Below are 17,262 nucleotides of genomic sequence, written 5' to 3'. Positions count from 1 at the left end.
GCGAAGCCCAGCGAGGAAAGCGCGGTCGAGCGTTGAAGCTGCCCAGCTGAGAAAACGGTGCCGAGCGCTAGCATCGGGTGCCTACACCAGATGCGTGAGGAATTGCAGGCGCGGTAGCGAGCTCGGGAGCTCACCCCGGTCTTACCTGCTGGGAGGAGATCCTGCTTGAGTGGAAGTGACGGAGAGCGGAGGCCCCAGCATCCGGTGTGGACCTCACATGCCCGGTGAGTGTCTGAAGCCTGCTGGTAATTGAATTGCATTGGAGGGAGCCAAAATCTCGTGAGAAACGAGATTTCGAATACGGCGGCCATCTTGAGGTCAGGCTGTTCCCACCAATCCCCTTTCGAGGCCAAGAAGCGGCCATTTTGAAGTCAGGCAACCTCCAGTTTTGACATCAAGCACAAGCAAGTGCAAAGGAACAAGAAACAAGCACGAGTAAAGGCAACAAGAAAATCAGGAAACAAGCACAAGCCACTGCAAGAGACGAACTAGTAAACAAGCACAAGCCAATACAAAGGGTGAAACAAGCAAACAAGCACGTGCACATGCAAGAGGTGAAGCAAGAAAACAAGCATAAACCAAGGCAAAGACAGTAATAAAAGAAAGACAAGCAAACACAAGCAAAGACAGAGGGATAAAGTAACAAACCAAAATGTCGACATCACCGCACCGAAGTGTCGCGGATACAGCCGCAACCACACCAAGTACAGCGGGTGTCTCATATTTGCGGGCCCCAGAACCACTGGCCCTGATAGCTGGAGGCGCCATGGGCCCCAGATGGCAGGAGTGGTTGGAGGACTTTGAGGACTACATGAAAGGATCGAAAGTCACGGAAGATGAGGAAAAACTAATTGCATTATGTAATCTGGTAGGTTAGTTTTTGCTTAACTCCTGAGGCGGAAAGCCGGGAGCTACGATCTTCTTTTTTTAAAAATTGTGTCACTATTGCTGTGTTTTTAACTACGATCTTACCTCTTGGAAAACTGTCAGTTAATCGCTAACCTCTCCCCACGCAGCCGACTTAGACGCAGCAGCGGGTTGCAGAGGGACCCACGCCATTCCCGAGGAAGCCCTGAGCCTCGAGAACACGCCCACTGCTTCAAGCCACGCCCCCCTCCACCACCACTTCCTATTTCAAGATGTGCCACTCCCGGGCGCGCAGCGGGCGCGCCGGCGGTGCGCCGAAGGCGCGCCAAAGGCAAGCCCGTCTGCGCCCGTCCACGACCAAGCGGGACCTGGGGCCATCCCTCCTGTATCTTTTCCCCCTCAAACAATGATATATAGCTCAGACACCCTTCATAGCCTGAGAAGCTCGGGGATGTATGGCTGTCTACACACCTTTATGCCTACCGAACTGCCACTAACCTGTCCTGAGTGCAGACACGCATTCAATGATAGCCAGCCACGGGTTATGAAACAGGACTACTATATGCTGTTGTTGAATTGTAGGTCTTTACCTAAGCACAGAACGGAAATTGCTCTTATGTTAGAGGAACACATGCCAGATGCAGTGTTCCTAACAGAAACTTGGCTGACACCAAACTCCGAGCCAGATATTGTAGCAGCCCTGCCCTCAGGCTTCCAAATTACCCGCTTAGATCGGGTGGAAGGGAGAGGAGGAGGCCTAGCTATCATATGTAAAGAGCAGTATCGCTGTCGTACCATCCCTGAATTTATCCTAGACTGCGAGAGCCTCGCTTTTAGCATTGATTTCTCTCCTAACAACTGGTTTTCTGGCGTCATCGCCTACCGCCCCCCGGGCCCGGCAAAGCAATTTCACAAGTCACTCCCAACCATTCTAGCTGAACAGGTCACTACTAGCGCTAATTTTACACTGCTAGGTGACCTTAATTTACATCTTGATTCCCTCTGTGACCATACAGCTATTGAATTGATGGATGATTTAGCAGCCCTCCAACTAGATCAACGGGTTGAAGTACCCACACATATCAAAGGACATCTTTTAGATCCAATCTTCACCAACTGCACTGAATTAGTGGTCGGGCAATCTATCTGCCTACCCTGGACAGACCACTTCCTCATCCCTTTCACTTGGACAACGTGTAAATCACCACCCCATGCCCCCCTGATCAGGAACTCAAGAAACTGGGCCAGATTACCAGTTGACCTCTGGACCCATAATCTGATGCATACCTGCCCATCGAGCAATGTTGACCCGAGTATAGCCAATCAAGAATATGAAGACTGGATATCTACATCTCTTGAAGCCACCCTCCCTATTCGTAAAGTCACGTCTAAACGTATACAAAAAAACGCCCCCTGGTTCTCAAAGGCCCTCAGAGAGAAAAAACGTCTCTGTAGGAGATTAGAGAGAAGATGGCGTCTGGATTACGCATCGGAGGCTAAGACTCAATATAGAGAGGCAATTAACTCTAACAAAAGTGATGTTAAAGCCTCCCAGCCCGCCTTTTTCTCAGGAAAGATCATGGAAGCTAAATCTAAACCCAGGGAAATCTTCCATATAGTTAAAAGCCTCACAAAAATCTCTACACCTCCTAAACTTACACCCAAAACCACAGCTCACTGCAATGATCTGGCAGAATTTTTTCATCAAAAGGTAAATTCAATCTATTCCTCTTTCGCGGTCGCAGTAGCTAACCCCAACACTATGGGACAGTGGAACCGGGAGACAGTACCTTCTCGTCCTCTAGCGATATTAGACCATTTTCCTTTGCTAGATCCCAAACACCAGGAGCAATTAGCTCTCCAAGTAAAATCAGGATCACCAAGCGATCCAGCCCCGCCAGAAATAATACTGGTGGCTAGACAAGTTGTGCTTCCCATCATTATGAATCTTTTAAACTCCTCCATCATTTCCTGCACAGTCCCGTCTGCTTGGAAGAAGGCCAAGGTCCGGGCTTTGTTGAAAAAACCCAAACTTGATCCTGAGAATCATGGGAGCTATCGTCCCATCTCTCTGCTCCCATGGGTGAGCAAAATTCTCGAGAAACATGTCAACATCCACTTAACGGATTTTCTCGAGGAGAATCAACTATTAGATGCCACCCAAACTGGCTTTCGACCTAAGCACGGAACAGAAACCGCCTTGTTAGCAGTTACTGAGGAAACCCGAAAGATGCTGGATCAAGGGGGATCAGTGGCAGTGGTCCTCCTTGACCTCAGCGCTGCTTTCGATACAGTCAGCCACGCCAGCCTGCTGAACCGTCTAGCCGATGTAGGAATAACAGGTGGGGCACTGCAGTGGCTCCAATCATTCTTGAGCTCTCGGTCCTTTCAGATCTTTGAGGGAGATGCCGCCTCAACTAGCAGGCCTCTCAACTGCGGAGTCCCGCAGGGCTCCTCGTTAAGCCCTGCACTTTTCAACATCTATATGAGACCACTAGCTGAGGTTGTTCGTCCGTTTGGCATTAAAATGATATCATATGCAGACGACACCCAGCTAGTGGTCTCTCTGTCGCAGGAGGATGACCAATCTGTTCCATCGGGACTACTGAACTGCTTGGAGGCAGTTAAGGGATGGATGACAGCATCCTCCCTTAAACTCAATGGGGATAAAACGGAGTTGATGCTCCTGGGGCCCTCATCTCCGGAACATTTCAACTCTCTCTGGCCCTCCTGCCTAGGCAGCCCCCCACCCCCAAAGGATTCCATAAAGAGCTTAGGCGTCTGGTTGGATAAGGCTCTCTCCTTTAACATTCAGGCCACCAAACTGTCTGCAACCTGTTTTGGCCTTCTTCGCATGTTGAGGAAAGTCCTTCCTCTCCTGCCTATGGAGGCCAAACAGGTAGCCGTTCAGGGCCTTATTCAATCCCGGCTGGACTGCAATAACGCTCTGTATCTCGGTGCTCCAGACTATACTTTACGAAAGCTGAGGATTGTGCAGAACTGCAGCGCTCGAACTCTGCTCCAGTTGCCCCGCAGACAATCTGCCAAACCGGGTCTGAGTAAGCTACACTGGCTACCTGTACGACAGAGAATCGTCTTCAAGGCGATGTGCATCTCTCACCAGTCTTTTTGGGGCACAGGCTCAGTAATTAGCCGCCAACTTATAACTCAATACCACCCTACCAGAAATCTCAGGTCTAGCCAGTCTTTTCTGGCCGTGGTTCCTAGAATCAAGAGAGCAAGAGTAGGTGGCAGGATGTTCTCTCTCAATGCTGCTAAACATTGGAACTCCCTTCCCTTGAAGCTCAGATCCAACCCTAACCTCCTTTCGTTCCGAAAACAGTTAAAGACTCTTCTGTTTTCTGTCCACCATTAATTTTCCCTCCTAGCTTCCCCTCTTTTGTTCAGCAAACATACCTTTTATCAGTGCTTGGATGCCCTTGGGCAGCAACCGCGCTTTATAAATATCCATTTCATTTAATTTAATTTCATTATAACAAACAGTCACATTAGCTAGATGATGTCAATTGAGATGTCTTCCGTGATGGCATCAATAATGCCATTTTACTTGTCATGAGTGATTTAATATCGGAGGTCATTGGCAGTTTATAGTAGGGCCACCCATTATTGGTAGCTCTGTAAACTATAGCTGGTGAATGTCAGTGTTTTTGTCTTTTTAAACATATTTTTCTGTGTTATTTTAGCAACTAACTGTAGTGTCTCTTTAACCTTTGGATTTTCACTAAATATCTGAGTTTTTTTCTGACATAAGATAATTTCTTTTTTCAATACCTAACTTTACTTTAACCTTTGATTTTTTTTCAATGAATTTCTACTTTTTTTAATGTAAAGTAAAATCTTATCACCACACTTAGCTGTAACAGTACATTTCAGTTTTTTAAAATCATATTCATCCAACTCTCCTGCTGAGCACAGTCTATGGCAATTTGCAGAAAAAGACAAGTGCATCCTCCCCTTCATTTACTGTGTTAATCAAGGTGTTCCTTACGGAGTATTCCCTAGTATAATAAAACCAAAAGTAGCTTGTAGTACATTTGTGCAATTATGAGTTTTAAAGAAAAATAAGAAATGTTCTGAATCCATCATTGTTTGAATATTCAACATAATTATAATTGCCAGGATGTTCCAAAGAAGCCAACACTTGATTCGCCCCATCTTGCCCGGTTCGCCTGGCTTTTTTTCAAGGCTGCAAAAAGTATGTGGACTAAAATTTGAAGGAAAAAATTAAAAGCGAAATGGAAAAGGAAACGGAAAAAGTAGAAACACCCAAGTGCTGCAGACACAAGTTACATGATCTAGTTTAGTACCATCCACGTTTCAGGAATGCAACAGATGAAAATTCCCAAATAGAATTGAACGTGCAACTCTAATAAACAAAAATGGTACGGAAAAAAGGTGCTGGCAGACTAAAATAATAATAATAATAAGTAAGCTTATAAAGCGCATGGTTACACTCATTAGTGTTTCCCCGCGCTGCAGACTAAGTATTGCAATAAAGTCAGTGCAAAGATAGTAAAAATTATTAGTCAAAAATAACATTGTGTGGAGCCAGCATTAGTTTCTTCTATGGCGGACCTTCATAGGGAAATGTCAGGGTCTGTTAGATTCACAAATGAGGGTGCTTGCACGAAGAGCTTTCCTATCACCTGTGGAGACCGACAAGGTTGCTTCCTGGCACCATTTTTGTTTACCATCTACATTAAGGGGGTCATTAGGATGGCGGGCAGACGGGGATTGGGACCGCCCGCCATTGGTGTGGGGGTCCCGTTGCAGACATTAGGATGCGCCCGCCACACTGACGGGTGCATCCTGCATTCCTGACATTGCGGCGGGCGGTGCTCTCAGCACCACCCGCCGCAATGCCAGGATGGCATGTCTTGCACTTCCATGCACAACGTGGCAGGCACTGCGCGGTGCTTGCCATGTTGTGCATGGAACTGCAGGGCGGTACCATAGGTACCCCCCATGTGCACCCCCACCCCCTAGAATCCCTGGGGCCTGTCACGGGCCCCCAATGGCAGACACCACATGCCTTTCCATGGTGGTGTTGCCGCCACAGAAAGGCACAACCCCGCACTAATGCTTAATATGGATGGCAGTGTCTCCCAGACACCGCCACCATGTCAGCTGCTTTTCCGCCTGGTCGACTCTGCGGCCGGGCGAAAAAATCGGCGGACCGTCTTTCCGTCCGCCGGGGTCCCCCCTGCCATGGTAATGTGGCGGGGGGAAATGCAGGGCAGGCTGTGGTTTTTAGCCATACGGGCGGTGGCGATCCACCTGCTAACCTAATGACCCCCTAAGTGTCTAGAAACAGCATTAATGTAACCTCAGGGTGACTCTCCCAGGTTCAGTTTGCAGGTAGTCCCAGCCCTTTTAGATGTGGATGATGCCATCCTTATTTCAAGGACGGCATTAGTCCTACAACACCTCTAAGATTAATATGCATCTTTTATGGAGGGCTTGGATTTGTCTGTAAATTCTGAAAAATCTTTCACTATGAGGCTGGGTCTCAAGCCTGTTAAATCGAGGAATCATTTTTGTCAGAAAGTCAAAATTAACCAGGTGGGTTATTTTAGTTTCCTGGGCATCCTGTTTGATGACAAATCCTCCTTGGGCCCAAGAAGTCTGCAAATTTAAAAACAATGCGATAGGCAACAATATTGATATCAATATATACAACTTGTTCTTTGTGCTGAAACATTGGAACAGAGGTTCAATAGTTAATATGTGTTTTAAAGAGGTAAGTATAGGTGTATTATTTTCCATATACATGTGTATCTTGAAATAGTATATATATATATGTATATATATATATATATATATATATGTTATGTTATGTTATGTTATGTTATGCGTTTTTATTAGGCGCACAGATGCTCCAGCCAAGGAGCGTCCTGGCGCCCGACAAGGCAGCTGCACAACACAACGAAACAATAATAAAACACACTAAACTAAGAGAATAAAAAGGTTTTCACCGCCCGGCGAAAAGAAAGAAGATCCCCAAGGGCACGAATCGCCGGAGGCAGGGAGTTCCAGAGCACCGCTGCCCGAACTTTAAAAGAGCGCCCGCCAGCTCTGCTCCGCTTAAAGCGCGGGACAATAGCCAGCTCTAGATCAGCAGATCTTAAAGCTCGGGCTGGAATGTAATGGGCCAAAAGTGTCGACAGAATCACAGCTGGAGATCCCTTCAGAATCTTAAATGCGACACAGAGGACCTTAAACTGGATCCGCTGGGCCACCGGGAGCCAGTGCAATGAGCGCAAGGTACTGGAAGTAGGGCAAGATCTCGGTAATCCTACCACCGATCTTGCTGCAGCGTTCTGGATCCGTTGCAGGCGTCCAATCTCAGCCTGGTTCAGACCTACCAACAGGGAGCTCGCATAATCCAGCCTAGAGATGACAGTAGCTTGGATCATGAGCTGCCTAGTGGAGGCGTCAAAGAACTTGAGCACTGGACGGAGCCCGCGCAGGATACCAAAACAGCAGGCAGCCGTACGCTTGGTATGGCAAGCAAACGTTAGGGAAGGGTATAGCCAGACCCCGAGGTTTTTAAGCTCGGCAACCGGGATGGGAGTCGGACCCAGATCCCCTGGCCACCATCTCTCTCCCCAGCGTTCCGTTTGTTTGCCAAAAATCATGACCTCGGTCTTACTAGCGTTCAACTGGAGACAATTGGACGTCATCCAGCTGGCGACCGCCCGCAGTCCTTGCTGGAACCTGGGGGCATCAACATCGGCATCCCCGCTGATCGTAACCACTAGCTGGGTGTCATCGGCGTATGACACCATTGTCATACCCCATTGCCTGACAACCTCAGCTAGCGGCCTTACGTAAAGATTGAACAACGTAGGACTCAGCGAGGAGCCTTGAGGAACCCCCAGGTCCAAAGGATGGTATTTGGACTGGTACGGCGGGACGGTCACGCTAAAGGCCCGATTGGCTAAAAATGACTGGAACCACTGGAGAGCAATGCCGGTGACACCGACTTCCTCTAAGCGACGCAGAAGGATCGGGTGCGATATGGTGTCAAAGGCGGCGCTCAGATCTAATAGCACCAGCGCCGCCGTTTGACCCGCATCGAGCACGGAGCGAAGATGCTCCACCATATACAGCAGAGCAGTCTCCGTGCTGTGACCGGCCCTAAATCCATTCTGCGTCACATCGAGGACGTCAGCATGGAGTAGATGTTCCGAGAGGACCGCGTTGACATGTGTCTCAGTCACCTTAGCAGGCCATGGTAAGAGTGAGATTGGTCGATAACTCTCAGGCTTGCTGCCATCCAAATTAGGTTTCTTAAGGATAGGACGAACCACAGCTTGTTTCCACTTTAATGGAACTACGCCGGAAGTCAGCGACGTATTGATCAACGAGCATAACGGTAAGGCGTCATGTACCGCTAGGTCTTTAAACACCGATGAGCAAAGCGGATCCGCAGGGGACCCCGACTTCACTTGGTGAGCCAATTTATCGAGGCTTTCTGGTGTTAAAATGGGAAAGGAATGCAACCCCTCAGATGTTAATGGCTTAGGAGATCGATTAGCCAAGGGAGTCGTCAACGGGAAAGCCCAATAAATGGCGTTGACCTTTTCCAGAAAGAAACCAGCTAGTTTTTCACAGTGCTCAACCGAGCTCTGGTGGTTCGTCGTAACCCTTTTGGCAGTGAGATCTTTCAGCACCTTGAAGATAGCCTTAGACGGGTTAGAACTCGTCCTGAATTGTGCGGTATAGAAGGCGGCGCGGGTTCTGCACACTGCCCGGTGATATAATTTCACCGTAGACAGGTACAGGATTTTCTTCCCGCTGTCATAGAGTTTGCGCCAAGCCCGCTCTGCACGCCTACAGGAAACCTTCAATGCCCGCAGCGAGTCATCATACCAAGGGCTGGATTTACCAGTCCCCACGTTACAGCACACAATTGGGATGAGGGAGTCTAATGCCCTGGTGACCCAGTCACAAAACCTATCATATCTATCATATATATATATATATATATATATATATATATATATATATATATATATATATATATATATATATATATATATATATATATATTTATATGTATATATATATTCACTGAAGAAAATACAGGTTTCAAGTTATAGTTAGTTGAATATTTCATTCGTACAAACCCAGAGAAATTCAGACATTATATTTAGTTCAGCTAACTATAACTCACGCCCACGCAATGCACTGCTGATGACGTCACATATTACATCATTCATGACATGGTGACATCACTGATGACATCTCAAATGACATCACTGATGACATCATCCAGTGACATAGGGGTCTATTAGGATGCGGGCAGGCTCAAGTCCGCCCGCCACCTTAGCGGTGCTGGGACCGGCAGCCAGTGGTGCGGCGGTCCCGTTGTGGCTATTAGGATGCAACCGCCACCATTGCGGTCGCATCATGTATATTTAACATTGTGACGGGCGGTGCTGTATTCAGCAACCGCCACAATGTTAATTAGGGCATGTTGTGCATTTGCATGCACAGCATGACAGGCACTGCGTGGTGCCTGCAACCTTGTGCATGCAAATGTCGGGGTATTCTCCGCATACCTTTCCATGGCGGAGTCTCCACCATGGAAAGGCGTGAGACCGCCATCATCGTAATATGGATGGGAGTGCCTAGAAGGCTTTTTCCTCCCGGTAGGCAATCGGGCGGATTGCCTACTGGTGGAAACCTGGTGGATGGTCTTTCCTGGGTCTCTACCGCCATCGTAATATGGCAGGGGGGAAATGTTAGGCGGGCAGAAGGAAATGGCGGGCGGATCGCCACCGTCATACCAGCGGAGGCGATCCCTATGTGTTTCTGTAAAGTTTAAATATATATATATATATATATATATATGGAATACCAAATAACTCGCCGCACTCGCCTTGGTTAAGTTGCAGTTTCTTTATTTCTCAAAACGTGACAAAACACCGGAGTCACAATGCACGTTTTGAGAAATAAAGAAACTGCAACTTAACCAAGGCGAGTGCGGCGAGTTATTTGGTATTCCATGCAAATCTGGGACACTGCCCTGGTCCCGTCGCTGGCACCGGCTGAGAAGTGCTCCCGCTGCGACAGGACAACTTGTATGCAGTATTCACATACAGCGGAGAGCCCGCCTCCCTCCTCACCGCGGATCGACCAACAGCGGAAGGCTCTGCCTTGAGACTGAATCCGGCAGAACGACAACATCGTGTATTACCAGGTTGAGCGCCGAACGCGCCGAGTCGGAGGACCCAGCGCGATCCGGGAGTCTCCCAGGTAAGAGACACGCAACTGAGATACTTTTGGTTTGGAAGGCGCAGCGACACGAGTCACATGCTAAGAGTCACGAAAAATTCAACAAGAATTAATTAACACCTGTTACTTGCATTGTGACTCCGGTGTTTTGTCACGTTTTGAGAAATAAAGAAACTGCAACTTAACCAAGGCGAGTGCGGCGAGTTATTTGGTATTCCATGCAAATCTGGGACACTGCCCTGGTCCCGTCGCTGGCACCGGCTGAGAAGTGCTCCCGCTGCGACAGGACAACTTGTATGCAATATATATATATATATATATATATATGCAGCAAGAACTTACTTCACGAAAAAGAAAGCAGGCAGAGGTCACAGCAGGGGAAGTTCAAGGAAGCCATTTATTCACAACAAAGACGGGCGAATGCATTTCGGCATAAGTTTGCCTTCTTCAGCGCCCCAGTAGTCAGGAAGCTGTCCTTTGCTTAGCTGAGTGTCCTGCCCTCCATTTGAAAGTTCAAAGGGGCTCCGCCCCCATTGATGTTAGCACACCTGTTGCCTGTCCTACGATCTTGCAATGGACTGCAACAACCAGAATACCCCGTTAGGAATCCAGGTAAGATGCTTTGGGGGAAATGCTGCCAAGTGGTTTGCGCTCGATACAGGACACTGCGCAAAGGGAAATCCAAATTTTCTTGCTTGTGCTTCAAGTGATGGTAGCCTCCTCGGGTCCCCAACTGCTCCAACCTCACTGTACGGGAGTCCAATAAGCGGGGGCAGAGAGACAGTGCTCGCCGTCCAGTGCGCGGTAAATACCACACAACCGCCAGCCATACCAGCGGAGGCGATCCCTATGTGTTTCTGTAAAGTTTATATATATATATATATATATATATATATATATATATATATATATATATATATATATATATATATATATATATATATATATATATATGCTCCAAGATGGCTCCTGATTGCAAGACCCCTGGCGCTCCAAAGATTCGGTGCAAAAACTCCTCGGCTGAGCCCAGCCTTAATTATCTTTCTCACCCCCTCACTGCGAGGGATTAAGTTTGCACTCACAAAGGTTCCACAGTTTTCCAATTTTTTAGTTTATTTTCTCGATTTTCAGCTCATCAGTCAAAAACAACCGACGCGTTTCGCTGCTCCCACACGCAGCTTGCTCACGGTTAAACATTAGACTTATTCTCAACCCCACCTATTTCTACAGGGTAGGGCGCCAAATACATTACAACCATTTCCTGTATCACAACCGGAAGTTACCTGGGACTTGTAGTTTTTAGGTGTTATAAGGAACTACAGAAGTACGTTATGCATTACATGATCTTATTAACATTCATTTATGTTTTTCCAATATTGTATGCAACAGTACCATGATATAATACAATTTCATGCGTATGTGTTTCATTATGGCTACTATTATATATACTTCCGTATAATTCATCCTCATTGTTTTGTGCCCCCTAGTGGGCTTCAAGAGTTAACGTTATTGAACCAAATGGCATAGAGTTGTTAATTTCTCTTTTTTTTACTCTCTACGCATCAGTTACGACATTATCTCAGTCATACTTATTCTGCCCTCTAGTGGGCTGATCATATGTGTTGACCCATAACGTCTCTATTTGTTGCACACTCATTTTCCTTACAATATTTACATCTATCCCAGGCTGCCTCTCCTTGATTGTTAAATGCAAAACACTTCCTGCATATGATTCAATTAAAATTCCCTCTCTTAAGAAAAACATTCTGAAAATTGTCTGCTGTCATTCAACTTTTTGATACCACATATTGTCCCAAAGTTCTTTTGTCATGCGTCAAAGGTGTACATACAGTTCTTCACTCTGGTTGAGCCCCCTAGGGGTCATCGTCCTAAAGTTCAGGATTTGACGCGATTCTCTGCATCTCAAAAGTTTTTCCCTATCACCTCCCCTTTCATGTGGGAGAATCGTTTCCAAGGCATAGAATTTCAACAGTGTCCAATCACTATTGTGTGAAGTTTCCATATGCTTTGCCACAGCATTATTTCTGTCTTTATTCACTGTGGCTCTGACATGTTCAAGGATTCTTTTCTTCAATTCATTTTTGGTACTGCCGATATACTTTAATGCACACGGACATTCTATCACGTATACTACATGTGTACTCAGACAATTAATCAGTTCTTTGATTTGCCACATTTTATTGTTGGGCATCAACACCTCCTTTTTATTCACTGCTATTTGGCACACCTTGCAGTGCTGACATTTTATGAACCCTTTGGTTTTCATCCATTGAATCCCTTTTGCTTTTTTTGTATGATCTTTATAGTGGCTTTGTATGAGTCTATCCTTGAGATTTCTTGCCCTTCTATAAGTGATCTCAGGGTGTTTGCCCATGATTTTGTTAACAGTTGGGTCCAATTGTAGCAGTTTCCAATTTTTTCTGATGATCCTTACAATTTGTTTGGATTCTCTTGTGTAATCCAAAATCAATCTTATTTTTCTGTCTTCTAATTTATCAGTGGATACTGTGTTGTTTTTCCGTTTCAAAGTTAGTGCATCCTTTCTTTCTTTGTCGTTGGCTCTGTTCCACCCTTTTTTGATGACATTTGTGTTATATCCCCGATTTTTGAACCTCTGTGCCATTGCATAACTTGTGGTTTTCCATTCCTTCTCCTCTGAACAAATTCTTCTCACTCTTAAAAATTCACCGTACGGAATATTTTCTTTTACTGAGGTTTTATGGAAACTGCTTGCGTGTAAGGTTGAATTTGTAGCAGTATCCTTTCTGTGTAATGTTGTTTCTACACGTTCATTTCGGATGTATATTTCAGTATCCAGAAATATAGCTTTGTTTTGGCTGATACTGTACGTGAATTTGAGGTTAGTATTTGACGAATTCAGGATTTGGAAGTATGCATCAAACTCTTCTTTGGTTCCTTCCCATATAATCAGGAGGTCATCAATATATCTGACCCATTTTGCGATTTTATTCACATAAAAGTCATTATCAGGGTGCCATGCAATCTGCTGTTCGAACCAGCCCATTGTAAGACAGGCGTAGGCTGGGCTGAATGAAAAGCCCATCGCGCATCCTTTTACTTGTTGGAAGATCTCTTCTCCAAATAAGAACACATTTTGAGTTAAACATAGTTCCACCATATCAATAAGCATTTGATTATGTTTTTTAAATTGTATGTCTCTGTCTTTCAGGAAATGTGCGCATGCTTTTAATCCAATATCATTTTCGATGTTAGTATACAGAGATACTACGTCCATTGTGACTAACATGTAGTTTGTCTGCCAAGGTAAATCTTCGAGATGTTTTAATAGGTCAGTGGTGTCACGTAAATAAGAACTCAAACTGGTCACAAAAGGCATTAGGAAAAAATCTATATAGTTGGCTATCGGTTCCATCAGTGACCCTTTCGAAGAAACGATGGGCCTCCCTGGTGGTCTCAGTGGGTTTTTATGCACTTTGGGTAGAAAATAGATTGTTGCTACCACTGGATGATCTGTTGTGAGAAATTTCTTTTCATCTAAATCTATGAGATTTTGGTCATTCCATATTTCGAGTTTTTTATCTAATTTCTCTTTAAAGTGGTTGGTTGGATCTTTATCCAATTTTCTGTAGTATTTTTTGTCTCCCAATTGTAGATGTGCTTCTGCCACATAATCTTCGGTTTTTAAAATAACAATATTACCTCCCTTGTCCGCCATTTTTATTGTTATTGTCTTATCCTTTGTTAGATCACTCAGAGCCATTCTTTCTTTGTCATTTAGGTTGTCCTGATATTTTTCTCCCTTAATTTTGTAAATTTCATTGATGATGGCTTCCTGGAAGATGTCGATTTTATTGCCTGATGGTAGTTGTGGATAAAATTTGGATGGTTTTTTCATACTGCTTAGGCCTGCACCCATTTGCCATTTGTTCATTTTCCTCAAAAATTTTTGCCAATTTTATTTTCCTTACATACTTATATACATCGATGTGGGTCCCAAGATCAGGGACAGCCCCAAGAAATCAACAAGAAGAGGTAAAAGGAGGAAGTGGCCCCCATTACATAGGAACGGAGACAAGATCGATGCGCAAAAGAAATCAGAAATAGAGTGGGTTGATATAGCTGACAATGATGAACAATTGGAAATTATCAATCTATCAAGTAGAAACATCAGTGAATATGAAACATCACTTTTGAAAAAAGGTATCAATTTCTGTCCGTCAGAATCATTAAACATGGCACAAACCCGCATCGATGTATATAAGTATGTAAGGAAAATAAAATTGGCAAAAATTTTTGAGGAAAATGAACAAATGGCAAACTTTACCAAACAGAAAAAGAAAAAAAGAATGGACAACATACAAGTAGAACAAGGTCTTACAACTGAAGATCTACCGGCATTGGCGAACCTTGTAAATCTGGACATAACGAATGAGGATGAAACAATCCCGGAATCAGGAATATGCCCCCAAAAGGGTGCAGGCCTAAGCAGTATGAAAAAACCATCCAAATTTTATCCACAACTACCATCAGGCAATAAAATCGACATCTTCCAGGAAGCCATCATCAATGAAATTTACAAAATTAAGGGAGAAAAATATCAGGACAACCTAAATGACAAAGAAAGAATGGCTCTGAGTGATCTAACAAAGGATAAGACAATAACAATAAAAATGGCGGACAAGGGAGGTAATATTGTTATTTTAAAAACCGAAGATTATGTGGCAGAAGCACATCTACAATTGGGAGACAAAAAATACTACAGAAAATTGGATAAAGATCCAACCAACCACTTTAAAGAGAAATTAGATAAAAAACTCGAAATATGGAATGACCAAAATCTCATAGATTTAGATGAAAAGAAATTTCTCACAACAGATCATCCAGTGGTAGCAACAATCTATTTTCTACCCAAAGTGCATAAAAACCCACTGAGACCACCAGGGAGGCCCATCGTTTCTTCGAAAGGGTCACTGATGGAACCGATAGCCAACTATATTGATTTTTTCCTAATGCCTTTTGTGACCAGTTTGAGTTCTTATTTACGTGACACCACTGACCTATTAAAACATCTCGAAGATTTACCTTGGCAGACAAACTACATGTTAGTCACAATGGACGTAGTATCTCTGTATACTAACATCGAAAATGATATTGGATTAAAAGCATGCGCACATTTCCTGAAAGACAGAGACATACAATTTAAAAAACATAATCAAATGCTTATTGATATGGTGGAACTATGTTTAACTCAAAATGTGTTCTTATTTGGAGAAGAGATCTTCCAACAAGTAAAAGGATGCGCGATGGGCTTTTCATTCAGCCCAGCCTACGCCTGTCTTACAATGGGCTGGTTCGAACAGCAGATTGCATGGCACCCTGATAATGACTTTTATGTGAATAAAATCGCAAAATGGGTCAGATATATTGATGACCTCCTGATTATATGGGAAGGAACCAAAGAAGAGTTTGATGCATACTTCCAAATCCTGAATTCGTCAAATACTAACCTCAAATTCACGTACAGTATCAGCCAAAACAAAGCTATATTTCTGGATACTGAAATATACATCCGAAATGAACGTGTAGAAACAACATTACACAGAAAGGATACTGCTACAAATTCAACCTTACACGCAAGCAGTTTCCATAAAACCTCAGTAAAAGAAAATATTCCGTACGGTGAATTTTTAAGAGTGAGAAGAATTTGTTCAGAGGAGAAGGAATGGAAAACCACAAGTTATGCAATGGCACAGAGGTTCAAAAATCGGGGATATAACACAAATGTCATCAAAAAAGGGTGGAACAGAGCCAACGACAAAGAAAGAAAGGATGCACTAACTTTGAAACGGAAAAACAACACAGTATCCACTGATAAATTAGAAGACAGAAAAATAAGATTGATTTTGGATTACACAAGAGAATCCAAACAAATTGTAAGGATCATCAGAAAAAATTGGAAACTGCTACAATTGGACCCAACTGTTAACAAAATCATGGGCAAACACCCTGAGATCACTTATAGAAGGGCAAGAAATCTCAAGGATAGACTCATACAAAGCCACTATAAAGATCATACAAAAAAAGCAAAAGGGATTCAATGGATGAAAACCAAAGGGTTCATAAAATGTCAGCACTGCAAGGTGTGCCAAATAGCAGTGAATAAAAAGGAGGTGTTGATGCCCAACAATAAAATGTGGCAAATCAAAGAACTGATTAATTGTCTGAGTACACATGTAGTATACGTGATAGAATGTCCGTGTGCATTAAAGTATATCGGCAGTACCAAAAATGAATTGAAGAAAAGAATCCTTGAACATGTCAGAGCCACAGTGAATAAAGACAGAAATAATGCTGTGGCAAAGCATATGGAAACTTCACACAATAGTGATTGGACACTGTTGAAATTCTATGCCTTGGAAACGATTCTCCCACATGAAAGGGGAGGTGATAGGGAAAAACTTTTGAGATGCAGAGAATCGCGTCAAATCCTGAACTTTAGGACGATGACCCCTAGGGGGCTCAACCAGAGTGAAGAACTGTATGTACACCTTTGACGCATGACAAAAGAACTTTGGGACAATATGTGGTATCAAAAAGTTGAATGACAGCAGACAATTTTCAGAATGTTTTTCTTAAGAGAGGGAATTTTAATTGAATCATATGCAGGAAGTGTTTTGCATTTAACAATCAAGGAGAGGCAGCCTGGGATAGATGTAAATATTGTAAGGAAAATGAGTGTGCAACAAATAGAGACGTTATGGGTCAACACATATGATCAGCCCACTAGAGGGCAGAATAAGTATGACTGAGATAATGTCGTAACTGATGCGTAGAGAGTAAAAAAAAGAGAAATTAACAACTCTATGCCATTTGGTTCAATAACGTTAACTCTTGAAGCCCACTAGGGGGCACAAAACAATGAGGATGAATTATACGGAAGTATATATAATAGTAGCCATAATGAAACACATACGCATGAAATTGTATTATATCATGGTACTGTTGCACACAATATTGGAAAAACATAAATGAATGTTAATAAGATCATGTAATGCATAACGTACTTCTGTAGTTCCTTATAACACCTAAAAACTACAAGTCCCAGGTAACTTCCGGTTGTGATACAGG

The sequence above is a fragment of the Lissotriton helveticus genome, chromosome 8 (genome assembly GCF_964261635.1).
Source record: "Lissotriton helveticus chromosome 8, aLisHel1.1, whole genome shotgun sequence".
NCBI lineage: Eukaryota > Metazoa > Chordata > Amphibia > Caudata > Salamandridae > Lissotriton > Lissotriton helveticus.
The sequence above is the reverse complement of the archived record's forward strand: the minus strand, read 5'-3'. Positions refer to the sequence as shown.